Source organism: Salvelinus alpinus, chromosome 9, assembly GCF_045679555.1.
Source record: "Salvelinus alpinus chromosome 9, SLU_Salpinus.1, whole genome shotgun sequence".
Classification (NCBI taxonomy): domain Eukaryota; kingdom Metazoa; phylum Chordata; class Actinopteri; order Salmoniformes; family Salmonidae; genus Salvelinus; species Salvelinus alpinus.
In genome coordinates this window covers 25,350,787-25,363,567 of record NC_092094.1, presented here as the reverse complement: position 1 = coordinate 25,363,567, position 12,781 = coordinate 25,350,787, and the positions used below count along the sequence as shown (strand labels likewise).

The window sequence follows — 12,781 nt, the reverse complement described above, 5'->3', positions numbered from 1 at the left end:
GCGTCGCCCCACGGAGCTCCCGGTTGCGGCCGGCTGCGACAGAGCCTGGGCGCGAACCCAGCCCAGCCTGGGCGCGAACCCAGAGACTCTGGTGGCGCAGCTAGCACTGCAGAGCTGCATTTCATTTTCAATATATTTGCAAAATTTCAATTTGTCATTTCAATGTGTCATTATGGGGTATTGTGTGTAGATGGGTGAGATTTTTTATTTGTATTTAATCAGTTTGTGGAATAAGTCAAAATGTGGAATAAGTCAAGTGGTATGAATACTTTCTGAAGGCACTGTACATGCATCTCTGGCATACAATGCATGACATGTATTTTATCAAAGATGAAAATGTATCTACTTGTATTTTAAATACATTTTACGTGATGTTAAATATATTGAAATTATTTTTTTACGTATGGGATATAGCTAGAGAGAAGCTGGGAATGTGGAGAATGAGTGAGATGCCTGATAGACATACGTGTGTGTGTGTGCATGTGTTTGTGTGTGTATGTGTATCTGATCCATATTCATGTAGGTATGAATATTTACATGTGCTTTCATGCCTTTTATTTGCTTTCATGACTGAGTTTCTGTGTGAACTGAGTTCAGCTCAGTAGGTGTGCTCACATATATCCATGTGCATGTGCTCTGGTGTATGCCTGGCATTTTGACGGATCTTTAAGCAGAGGGAATGATTAAACATGGGAAAATGAGCGACATGAACGTTTGTTCCATTCCTCCCTCAGACACACACCTTGAAAGGTCTTCATGAAATAACATTTTATAATCTACTAATCAAAAATAAAATTTAAATCATCTACTAAAACAATTTTTTATGATAAAAATAAATTATACAAAAATTACGTTTCAGCTGATTTCAAAACCTAGTATGGTACTGTAGACTTAGTCAATAAATGTCCCATCGTTTGTTTAAAAAATAAGACAAATGAATGAGTAAAAATTTTTAAAATATATATATGTATAAATAAACACATTAGTGAGTAAACACTGTGAATCCTGTCAATATCAAACTATTGACTACAGGCAGCCAATGATGAGGGATAGCCGATGTTATGGATCCGTAATTAGGGTTTTTGTAGTGCTGATAATATTTGTGACGTGCTCTATCATAATCAGTCGGAAGTCACAATGGCTAATTTGCATATAAATTGTGTTTTTGTCAAAATGTGTATTGTTTGCTGTTTGGGGGTTTCATCTGGTTTTAACAAAACAATGTCTTTGCTTTCATAATCTGTATGTATTATTATTAGTATAAATATAGTTTTTATACATGTATGAAACATAGCAACGGAACACTTTGACATCGGTTTGGTGGATGCTAGCTTGTAACACATCGCGCCAGGCTTTCGCGGCACAGTATCTGCACTATTAAAACCCTCCCCTATTCCAAAATAATGAATGAATTACAAACTAGCTAGCTATCTATATTGTGAATCAAGCTGAAATAGGCTATTCAATCGGAGGATTTTCCTGTTTGCCCAAAGTTTGTGAAAGTAACAGTAGCGTGTATCATCCACGAAAAAACAAAAAGTGTACTTCAGGCTACACTCGCATTTCAAAACCCATCATACATAGTCGCACTGTCACTAGCTAGCTTAGCTTTCTACTGTATCGATGGATTCCCGGGAGAGAGAAATCGCTAGATTTTTAAATAGTAATGATGTTGGTTCAGACAATTAGTCGCGTCAACTTATTGACTACTACTTTTTGACCTGAGATGGAGAGCATCGCCATCAGCGACTCCACAAAAGCACAGACACCGACTCAGACGAGCTCACCAAAGTCGAAGCCGAGCCCATTGAGGAGGAAACCGAGGAAGACCACCCGTTAATGGTGGATCTGTCAATTACGGCTCTTCAGTCGGTCGAGGGGAAATATGTCAGTGATGCTGGGCAAGAAATTGAAAAGGCTTGCGTGTTCAGATGCACTTGCAAGTCCAATGAAGGGAAACCCTGCTATTTGCTGTTTACCCCCGAGAAGGTAAGAGACTTGACCAAATGAATTAACTCACCAATGGTGAGTGCTTGCCATTCAACGATTAGTCAAGTTCAGTTGACTGTGAGTGTGTAACGTGTGCATGTTTCTGTGTCTGTCTATCTGTCAGTGTCTATGTTTGTGTGTGTGTAAGTGTGTGATGATGAGACACAAGTAGACTGACTAGCTAGCTAGTGTATTAAAGGCAGTGTATTTATTGAGTGAGTGTATGTAGCGTGTGTGTGTGTGTGTGTGTGTGTGTGTGTGTGTGTGTGTGTGTGTGTGTGTACTGTTTGTGGTGTGTACTGTTTGTGGTGTGTGTGTGGGATTAATGCATGCATTTCAATAAGTGCAGGTTATGTGTATTTAGTGTGTGTTATTGAAAGAGTGTTGATATTACTTGAAATGTTTTTGTCTAGAATAGGTTATGAGGATGACTGAATATTAAATTACTCTTATTTTTTGGATGAAAAACATCTAGTGCTCATTGGCAAGATCGCTAGTTCCATGAACCTCTCCAAGGAAACCATCAGCTCGAAAAGGAGCAAACAAACAAAAAGGAAACATCAGAGGACATCCTATTTCCTTGATAGCCAGCAACAACAAAAAAATCTTACACGCGTAAGTTTTCTTTAGTAATACAACTTGATGTTTTCTGTTATTATTTGGGGTGCATAAGGTATTAAAAAGTGCATAAGGTATTTAAGAAAGAATGAGTAGTTGGCTGTATCACGATAGCTGAGAATATATTGTGCCTTACAGCACATATTAAAGGCATGTTTTAAATAATGTATTTTCTCATTTCTGAATTTCTACAAAAAGTTGACTGCAGTGATAAAGTTCTACAAAGAACATGGTGTGGCTCCAAGGAAGAAGAGGTGCGGTGGTCATCTCGCCAGCAAACGGGTGCTGTCCTACGAGAACATTCAGCGAATCGTCCACTAACAACTTCACTGAAGTCCAGGCAATGCCGCTCCCAGGACAGATTCCTGGATTTAAGAGGGCAGACATCCAGGTGCTACTGACATTTGAGACCAAGTCCTCTGTGTGGCGCAAGTACAAAAACGTTTGTGCGTGGTCATGGTTAGTGTTTTCCTAAAACTTGATACTTACATTTGTATCAAATGTTCGTTAGCGCCAGCCAGTGGACCAGCGGCAAAGACTCTAACCAAAGCCCACACAAATCAGATCCAAAGAGACTGTCAGTCTTTACTCTCTGGTGACACGTGTGTGTGTGTGTGGTCAGATTTTCTTTAACATTTTAGCTGCTTAGAGACCAGAGTTTACTCTGACCATTTTTAGCTCTCAACCCCTCCATCTGTTTTAGCTCTTTTTAGATGTTGTTTGCTCTGTGTGACTGTCAGAAAAATGCAGGTCCTGGGTTGCTTGAGCACATCTATACACATTCTCTGTGACGTATTTATAAGAGATGCTATTTAATTCATTATTTTTCCTCCCAAGCCTTATCTCTGAATCTAACATGGAAAATCTATGGGCCACAACCATGACATGTTTGAGGACTACATGGGATGTGCACGCGTTTGTGCGCACGTGTACATGTATGCATGTGCACGTACACATGCGCACAAACACGTGCACACCGTATCTAGTCCTAGCACATATCATGGCGTGAACATGTGCAGTGTGAGAGTATTTCTCTGTCATACATATGCATGTGCATGTACTGTACATGTGTGCGCATGTGTACATGTGTGTGCATGTTTGAAAATAAGTGAATGTAGCCAATAAATTATGTTTGTATGTGTACAAATGTGTTTCATGTATTGATGTTTGTATTAAGTAAATAAATTATTTGAATAAATGTCTTAAAAGTAACTTTGACTTTGGTTTGGTGACACTCAGCATGTAATGTTATGTAACTCACTTGATATTTGGAGTAGAAAAGCTAACATTCTCCTCTTTCCAGCACTGTATAAAACTCCAAATGTGTTCTGGGGTCAATGTGACTGATTATGATAGAGCAAGTCACATTTATCAGACATAAGCCAAGAGAGGGCATTCAGAAAGCCAATGGGACGAATGGCCAAGTTCAGAGACTCTCTAATAATAATAATAACTTTATTTATGTAGCGCTTTTCAATACAAGTAACAAAGTGCTCTACATCATGAATAATAAAATAAATAAAAGTACAATAACAAAGACAGGAGGAAGGAGAATTAAAAAAGATAGCTAATTAAAATCATAACTTGAAACAATACATTACAAGCCTTTTTATAAATCTGTGTCTTCAGCAGGAATTTTTACTGAATCTGCAAGCCTGATCTCCTCTGGCAGACCATTCCAAAGTCTAAGGGGCCCTAATGGCAAATGCCTGGTCTCCGTTTGTTTCAACTTAGACTTTAGATGGTCAACAGTGCCATGTCAGATGATTTCAGGCTGCATCCTGGCTCGTAGGGAGATAAAAGATATAAGATGGGGCTAAACCAAGTATAGCCTTAAACGTGATTGATACGATTTAAACATCTATTCTAAAAAGGACTGGTAGACAGGATAGAGAAGCTAAAACAGGTGTGATATGGTTAAATGTTCTGGTACCTGTTAAAAGCCGAGCTGCAGCATTTTGAACTAACTGTAGACGATGGAGTGATTTCTGATTGAGACGTATACAAAGAGTTACAGTAATCTAGGCGTGAGGAAATACAAGCATGTATAACTTTCTGAAGATCAGTGATTTAAATAAAATACTTGATTTCTTATATGATCAAATCAGGACTGGACCACCTTCTTTACATGCAGCTCGAGAATTATGTCAGGGTCAAAGACACCAAGGTTTCTGGCCTCAGACTTTACTTTGATGGATTAATGCCCAAGGTTATTACAATCTGAGTTCTAGCAAGGTGGGGGCCAAATACAACCTCTGATTTCTTATCATTGAGCTGGAGAAAATTGTCAGACATCCAACATTGACATCAACAAGACACTTGTGAAGGATAGCTAGGCTAACTTGGTCACTGGGTCTGAATGGTAAATAAAGCTGTGTGTCATCCGCATTCCCTATCATGTAACTGCCAGAAGTTTTAATCATTGCCTTGATCACAGTGTGTGGGTCAATAAAAACCTAGGGAACACAGAGACTCTCCTCTAAACTCACTCTACCCCTCAGTCCCAGTCATTGGGGCTCAGAAACACAACCTCATTGTCCTACCTCACTAGCAACCAAGTTCACTGACAGTACCCCATCAGGACCACCCACCTTTTCGGAGAAGCATTTTTCAATTACAATTCACTCACATCACAGGAAGCCATAATGTCCCTGTCCAGGCCATACCCCTCCCTCTCTAGGCCATACCCCACCCTCTCCAGGCCATACCCCACCTTCTCCAGGCCATACCCCACCTTCTCCAGGCCATACCCCTACCCCCGCAGGCCATACACCTCCCTCTCCAAGCCATACCTCTCCCTCACCAGGCATTACCTCTCCCCCTCCAGGCCATACCTCTCCCTCTCCAGGCCATTGCCCTCCCTCAGACAGACAGAGTAGTGTGGCTACATGAAGAACTGCCTCTAAGAAAAGAGAAAGAAAATGAAGGATAAAAGAGTGACACCAGATCAGGGTCACCAAGAAAGAGGCCCCTGAATAAATATTTTCGGCTCAGGGAGATGAAATGTATTATGTAACCAAAGGAAATAATTATGTTTGTAGGAGGCTAATCTAAAGTTATCAAATAAAACCCTGCTATGAGTGTCGAGAAATTGAATTATATGGGATAGAAATACAAATGTGTGTTCCTCTGCAGAAGGAGGGGACTCATAAGGTACAGTAATTGATGTTTGAGTCCTTGTGGACATTTGTGATGGATAAGAAAGAGCGGTGGCTTCGGAAAATGATGTGCTAGACAAGTGCCTAAGATTAATTATCCCCTCATCAAGGTTATATTGGAGTGTGAGGTACCAGTAGGCTGTGTGATACCTATTGTTAGTCTCTTCAAATAAAACAATAGAGGTGCTATACAGAGAGACCCCCTGCAAAAATACTCATAGTGAACAAAGCCTGTTTCCAGCTGTCTAGGTTCTCTCTATCTCAATTTGTCTGTTTCCTCTGTAGTTCATCCTCCTGTAGTTTTGTCCTTCATGATGTCACTTAGAGCCTTGAGGCTTGCATCCGAACAAAGGAAAAAGTTGTAGAAGAGAAGTTGTAGAAGAGTGGGAAAGTGCTACTACATTATGGTTTTGTTTTCATGTTTCACCAGTGTGCAGCAGAGAGCAAGTAACACCACAACAAACCCATGATTAAAATTCAGACCTGACAACTGAAAGAAAGGAACATAACAGTAGAGAAAGTGTGTTACCTAGGAGATGATCACAGACCAGGTGTTTGACTGATTACAGGACAGTTTTAAATGTTTTGTTCCCACTGTTTTTGTGTCTGGAGACATTATGAAGGCTTAATTTCCCTTCAACACTGCAGCGACTACACACACCTGATATTGTGCTATCACTGCACTTCAAACAATACCATCTCATTGGCCTTCAAGGGGGCTCCCGCAGGGTCACGCTGGTCTTTGATTGGTTTACTGAAGAGTAACATGCCGACATGATCAGGCCGCCACCCCCAGGTTGCCATGGCAGCGTGTGATTAACAGGAGGGTGAGTGAGAGGCGAGGAACTGCAGGAGCAGAGTGAGGAGAGGACAGACAACACGCTCAGTCAGCATGGCATCAAGTTAACCTCCCATCTTTCAAACATTAACACACACATTTACCTCTTTCTCTATCTTTGTCTCTTTACTTTTCCCTCCTTACCCTTTCTCATCCTGCTCTTTTCTCACTTTGGGAACTCTTCAGAGGGAGAAACACAACTGTTCAGTACTAGTATTTCCTGTAAAGATTGCAAAACATGAAAGATGTGGGGAAATTATACTTACTGTATATGTAGTTACTTGGCTCTGATCAATACATAAATAATCGATCACAGAGGTGCTCCAAGGGGAGTCGTATGGAGCTATGTTGATTTCACATCCATTTCTCCACCTATGTAGCCCAACCTCTGTGATTAACCTTGCAGAAAACCAACATATATCGCATCAGCCCAAATGAGGGGCAGAGCCACGAATTTGTATTCCAACATTCTGAAGTGAATCCAGGTTAATTGAGATTTTTAAAGGCCTGTAAGACTACATTGATGAATGCATCCTTCCCTCCCATATCACTCCAACAAGAATCATCGATAATTACCGGGACAGCATAGCATTTTTTTTTATAATAAAAGTTTGAAAACATCGAGAACCATTGAATTGGGAAAGTAAATGAAACACACAATATACCGATTGGTGTTGTCAAGGGTTTGCATGGCAATGTGAACGCATACCACAGAAATCTAGAGCAGAGCTTGCTGCTGGCAAAAACAGCTGATAATCTGTTATGTGTTATACAGAAAGAGAAAGTGAGAGGGTTTCAGCTAAGGAGTCCTGACAACACCTCAAAGATTTCAACGGGTAAGGTCATGAATAAATATGGCTGAAAGTTGTCTAAATGTATCTTCCCAAAACAGGAGTTGGGCAAAGTTGTGATATTTTTCCCCAAAAATGAATGTATGGGTAAACATAGGCGTGTAAATGAACATGATGCTTATGTATTTACTGTTGCTCCATCTATTTGATCGTATTTACAAAACAGCCAGGGGGAAATATTAGCATTGCCAGTGCACTGATATGAATCGTGTTCATTAATGCTGACTCCACAAAATGTTCAAACTGAATGACCCCATGTAAAGTTACAGTATAGGGTAGAGTAGACAACCATATAGACAACAACCGCTAATGCTCAGTTGCCATCTACATGAGTATCTGACCATCTTCAGGATCAATAGCCTTCTTTCAAATACTCCTCTATCTTTGAAATGGACATGATTAAACCATATTCATTGGATTTTAGGAGGCAGGCATTAATACTTTACATCAGCATGCCTCCACAGCTTGTTTTTCCCCTCTTCTCGCTCTCTTTCTCTCTAAGTTGTGAGTAAAATATGCCTCTGCGCAATTAGTTTCTGTCATGCTGATTAATGAGTCTCAATAACACTACAGCTTACTTGGATATGGGAAGGCACATCTCTACCACAGCCAATCAATAAATCAGTGATCCCAACAACAGAATTAGATGCCATACCCAGTGCCATGACTCCCCATAAGTCATATGCAAATGTGTGTTGTGAGTGTGCTCTACTTGTGAGTCTTAACTGAGTCTAATAGTATGGAAAACAGTATTTCATACACAGTGACAGCAGTTAGTTGTCAGTTCGGCTGGTAGTCCTGGGACGTCTCTGCCATGCAATTTCTCTGCAGCCACACTATAGCCAGGTCTAGTGTCTTCTGTGGCTTATGGACATACTGTGTATGCTGTACAGTGCTATAGCATGCCTTATTAGGTATTGCAAACTAGCATGCATATGTTATGACCATCTCATACTTCACCTAATGGGAAGTTTTACTGAAACCTCAACTGAAATCCATCCAGCAACTACTTGAGAAGAATTTCACAAGCAGCTAAAAGTAGCATTTTCCCTGGGACAATGTCAAGATTATTATGAACCTGGTTCATAAACATCCATGCAGGGTTATGAATTGTTTAACCACTGAGGGATTCAATAGGCAATGTCTCATTTCCACTGACCTGTCTGTGGGAACTGTTGACCCAGAAGATTTAAAAAAAAATATATATATTTCACCTTTATTTAACCAGGTAGGCTAGTTGAGAGTAAGTTCTCATTTACAACTGCGACCTGCCCAAGATAAAGCACAGCAGTTCAACACATACAACAACACAGAGTTACACATGGAATAAACAAACATACCATTTTTATTTTTTTATTTAACCTTTATTTAACCAGGTAGGCTAGTTGAGAACAAGTTCTCATTTGCAACTGTGACCTGGCCAAGATGAAGCAAAGCAGTGTGACACAGACAACAACACAGAGTTACACATGGAATAAACAATAAACAAGCCAATAACACAATAAACAAGTCAATGACACAGTAGAAAAAAAGAAAGTCTATATACAGTGTGTGCAAAAGGCAATAAATAGGCCATAGGAGCGAATAATTACAATTTAGCAGATTAACACTGGAGTGATAAATTAGCAGATGATGATGTGCAAGTAGAGATACTGGTGTGCAAAAGAGCAGAAAAGTAAATAAAATAAAAACAGTATGGGGATGAGGTAGGTAGATTGGGTGGGCTATTTACAGATGGACTGTGTACAGCTGCAGCGATCGGTTAGCTGCTCAGATAGTTGATGTTTAAAGTTGGTGAGGGAAATAAAAGTCTCCAACTTCAGCGATTTTTGCTATTCGTTCCAGTCACTGGCAGCAGAGAACTGGAAGGAAAGGCGGCCAAATGAGGTGTTGGTTTTGGGGATGATCAGTGAGATATACCTGCTGGAACGTGTGCTACGGGTGGGTGTTGTTATCGTGACCAGTGAACTGAGATAAGGCGGAGCTTTACCTAGCATAGACTTATAGATGACCTGGAGCCAGTGGGTCTGGCGACGAATATGTAGCGAGGGCCAGCCGACTAGAGCATACAGGTCGCAGTGGTGGGTGGTATTAGGTGATTTGGTAACAAAACGGATGGCACTGTGATAGACTGCATCCAGTTTGCTGAGTAGAGTGTTGGAAGCTATTTTGTAGATGACATCGCCGAAGTCGAGGATCGGGAGGATAGTCAGTTTTACTAGGGTAAGTTTGGCGGCGTGAGTGAAGGTGGCTTTGTTGTGAAATAGAAAGCCGATTCTAGATTTGATTTTGGATTGGAGATGTTTAATATGAGTCTGGAAGGAGAGTTTACAGTCTAGCCAGACACCTAGGTATTTATAGTTGTCCACATATTCTAGGTCGGAACCGTCCAGGGTGGTGATGCTAGTCGGGCGGGCGGGCAGCGAACGGTTGAAAAGCATGCATTTGGTTTTACTAGCGTTTAAGAGCAATTGGAGGCCACGGAAGGAGTGTTGTATGGCATTGAAGCTCGTTTGGAGGTTAGTTAGCACAGTGTCCAAGGAAGGGCCAGAAGTATACAGAATGGTGTTGTCTGCGTAGAGGTGGATCAGGGAATCGCCCGCAGCAAGAGCGACATCATTGATATATACAGAGATAAGAGTTGGCCCGAGAATTGAAACCTGTGGTACCCCCATAGAGACTGCCAGAGGTCCGGACAACAGGCCCTCCAATTTGACACACTGAACTCTGTCTGCAAAGTAGTTGGTGAACAAGGCGAGGCAGTCATTAGAAAAACCAAGGCTATTGAGTCTGCTGATAAGAATACGGTGATTGATAGAGTTGAATGCTTGGCCAGGTCGATGAAGATTGCTGCACAGTACTGTCTTTTATCGATGGCGGTTATGATATCGCTTAGTACCTTGAGCGTGGCTGAGGTGCACCCGTGACCGGCTCGGAAGCCGGATTGCACAGCGGAGAAGGTACAGTGGGATTCGAAATGGTCAGTGATCTGTTTATTAACTTGGCTTTCGAAGACTTTAGATAGGCAGGGCAGGATGGATATAGGTCTGTAACAGTTTGGGTCTAGGGTTTCACCCCCTTTGAAGAGCGGGATGACCGCGGCAGCTTTCCAATCTTTAGGACGATATGAAAGAGAGGTTGAACAGGCTGGTAATAGGAGTTGCAACAATGGCGGCGGATAGTTTTAGAAAGAGAGGGTCCAGATTGTCTAGCCCAGCTGATCTGTACGGGTCCAGGTTTTGCAGCTCTTTCAGAACATCTGCTGTCTGGATTTGGGTGAAGGAGAAGCTGGGGAGGCTTGGGCGAGTAGCTGCAGGGGGGGCGGAGCTGTTGGGGTTGGAGTAGCCAGGAGGAAGGCATGGCCAGCCGTTGAGAAATGCTGATTGAAATGTTCGATTATCATGGATTTATCAGTGGTGACCGTGTTACCTAGCCTCAGTGCAGTGGACCTAGCCTCAGTGCAGTGGACATCTGGGAGGAGTAGCTCTTGTTCTCCATGGACTTTACAGTGTCCCAAAACTTTTTGGAGTTAGAGCTACAGGATGCGAATTTCTGCTTGAAAAAGCTAGCCTTTGATTTCCCGTGTATTGGTTCCTGACTTCCCTGAACAGTTGCATATCGCGGGGACTATTTGAGGCTATTGCGCTCCGCCACAGGATGGTTTTGTGCTGGTCAAGGCCAGTCAGGTCTGGAGTGAACCAAGGGCTATATCTGTTCTTAGTTCTGCATTTTTTGAACGGGGCATGCTTATCTAAGATGATGAGGAAATTACTTTTAAAGAATGACCAGGCATCCTCGACTGACGGGATGAGGTCAATATCCTTCCAGGATACCCGGGCCAGGTCGATTAGAAAGGCCTGCTCGCATAAGTGTTTTAAGGAGCGTTTGACAGTGATTAGGGGTGGTCGTTTGACCGCGGACCCATAGCGGATACAGGCAATGAGGCAGTGATCGCTGAGATCCTGATTGAAAACAGCGGAGGTGTATTTGGAGGGCAAGTTGGTCAGGATACAATCAATAATACAGTAGAAAAACTCTATATACAGCATGTGCAAATGAGGTAGAATAAGGGAGGTAAGGCAATAAATAGGCCATGGTGGCGAAGTAATTACAATATAGCAATTAAACACTGGAATGGTAGAATGTGGAGAAGATGAATGTGTAAGTAGAGATACTGGGGTGCAAAGGAGCAAGATAAATAAATAAATACAGTATGGAGATGAGGTAGTTGGAAGGGCTATTTACAGATGGGCTATGTACAGGTGCAGTGATATGTGAGCTGCTCTGACAGCTGGTGCTTAAAGCTGAAGCTGAAGAAGCTGTTAAGAGTGTGTTTGAAGCCTTAGGTGATAAATGACCCCCTGAAATCACACAAATATCAGCCATGGCAAGTCAATAGCAGGCATCGTCAAACAGCATGATGTATTTCCTCTTGACAGAGTCCAACCAACAGACAAAACTCATCCAGCAGACCGACCCGCCAATAGAATAGCAATGCTCCATAGAAACATGTAACTATATTCACCAATCTATCCATAAAACATCTGTAATCCCACATTTTTATCTGTATCTGTCTGCCTTTGCCTCCAGCACTCTCCTCCCCCCTTCCCTGTCATCTTTATGCCTAGCCACTTAAGCCTGTCGCATGCTTCCCAGTCGAAACAGGTTGCGCACATACAGTGGGGCAAAAAAGTATTTAGTCAGCCACCAATTGTGCAAGTTCTCCCACTTAAAAAGATGAGAGAGGCCTGTAATTTTCATCATAGGTACACTTCAACTATGACAGACAAAATGAGAAAAAAAAAATCCTGAAAATTACATTGTAGGATTTTTAATGAATTTATTTGCAAATTATGGTGGAAAATAAGTATTTGGTCACCTACAAACAAGCAAGATTTCTGGCTCTCACAGACCTGTAACTTCTTCTTTAAGAGGCTCCTCTGTCCTCCACTCGTTACCTGTATTAATGGCACCTGTTTGAACTTGTTATCAGTATAAAAGACACCTGTCCACAACCTCAAACAGTCACACTCCAAACTCCACTATGGCCAAGACCAAAGAGCTGTCAAAGGACACCAGAAACAAAATTGTAGACCTGCACCAGGCTGGGAAGACTGAATCTGCAATAGGTAAGCAGCTTGGTTTGAAGAAATCAACTGTGGGAGCAGTTCAATTTGTTGCCGTTTCTGTTAGTTTTGGTGTTCAGTTGGTTTTTTTGGGCTGTTCATGCACACAAAATGTTTTCTTCAGGCAAGTTGAAGTTTGGTAGCTGAAGTCTACACCCCTTCATTGGTGATTGGTCAACAGTACTACTACTAGTAGGAGTG

The 12,781-nt window shown here is 41.7% G+C and overlaps 1 long non-coding RNA gene across 1 annotated transcript; it reads left to right on the top strand.

Annotated features, from left to right (window-relative positions):
- Nucleotides 1–1,392: 1,392 nt before the first annotated feature.
- LOC139584557 (uncharacterized) lies at nt 1,393–3,819 on the top strand. Its single transcript, XR_011676783.1, has 3 exons — nt 1,393–1,989; nt 2,465–2,604; nt 2,806–3,819. It is a non-coding gene; the product is annotated as an uncharacterized lncRNA (long non-coding RNA).
- The last annotated feature ends 8,962 nt before the right edge of the window (nt 3,820–12,781 follow it).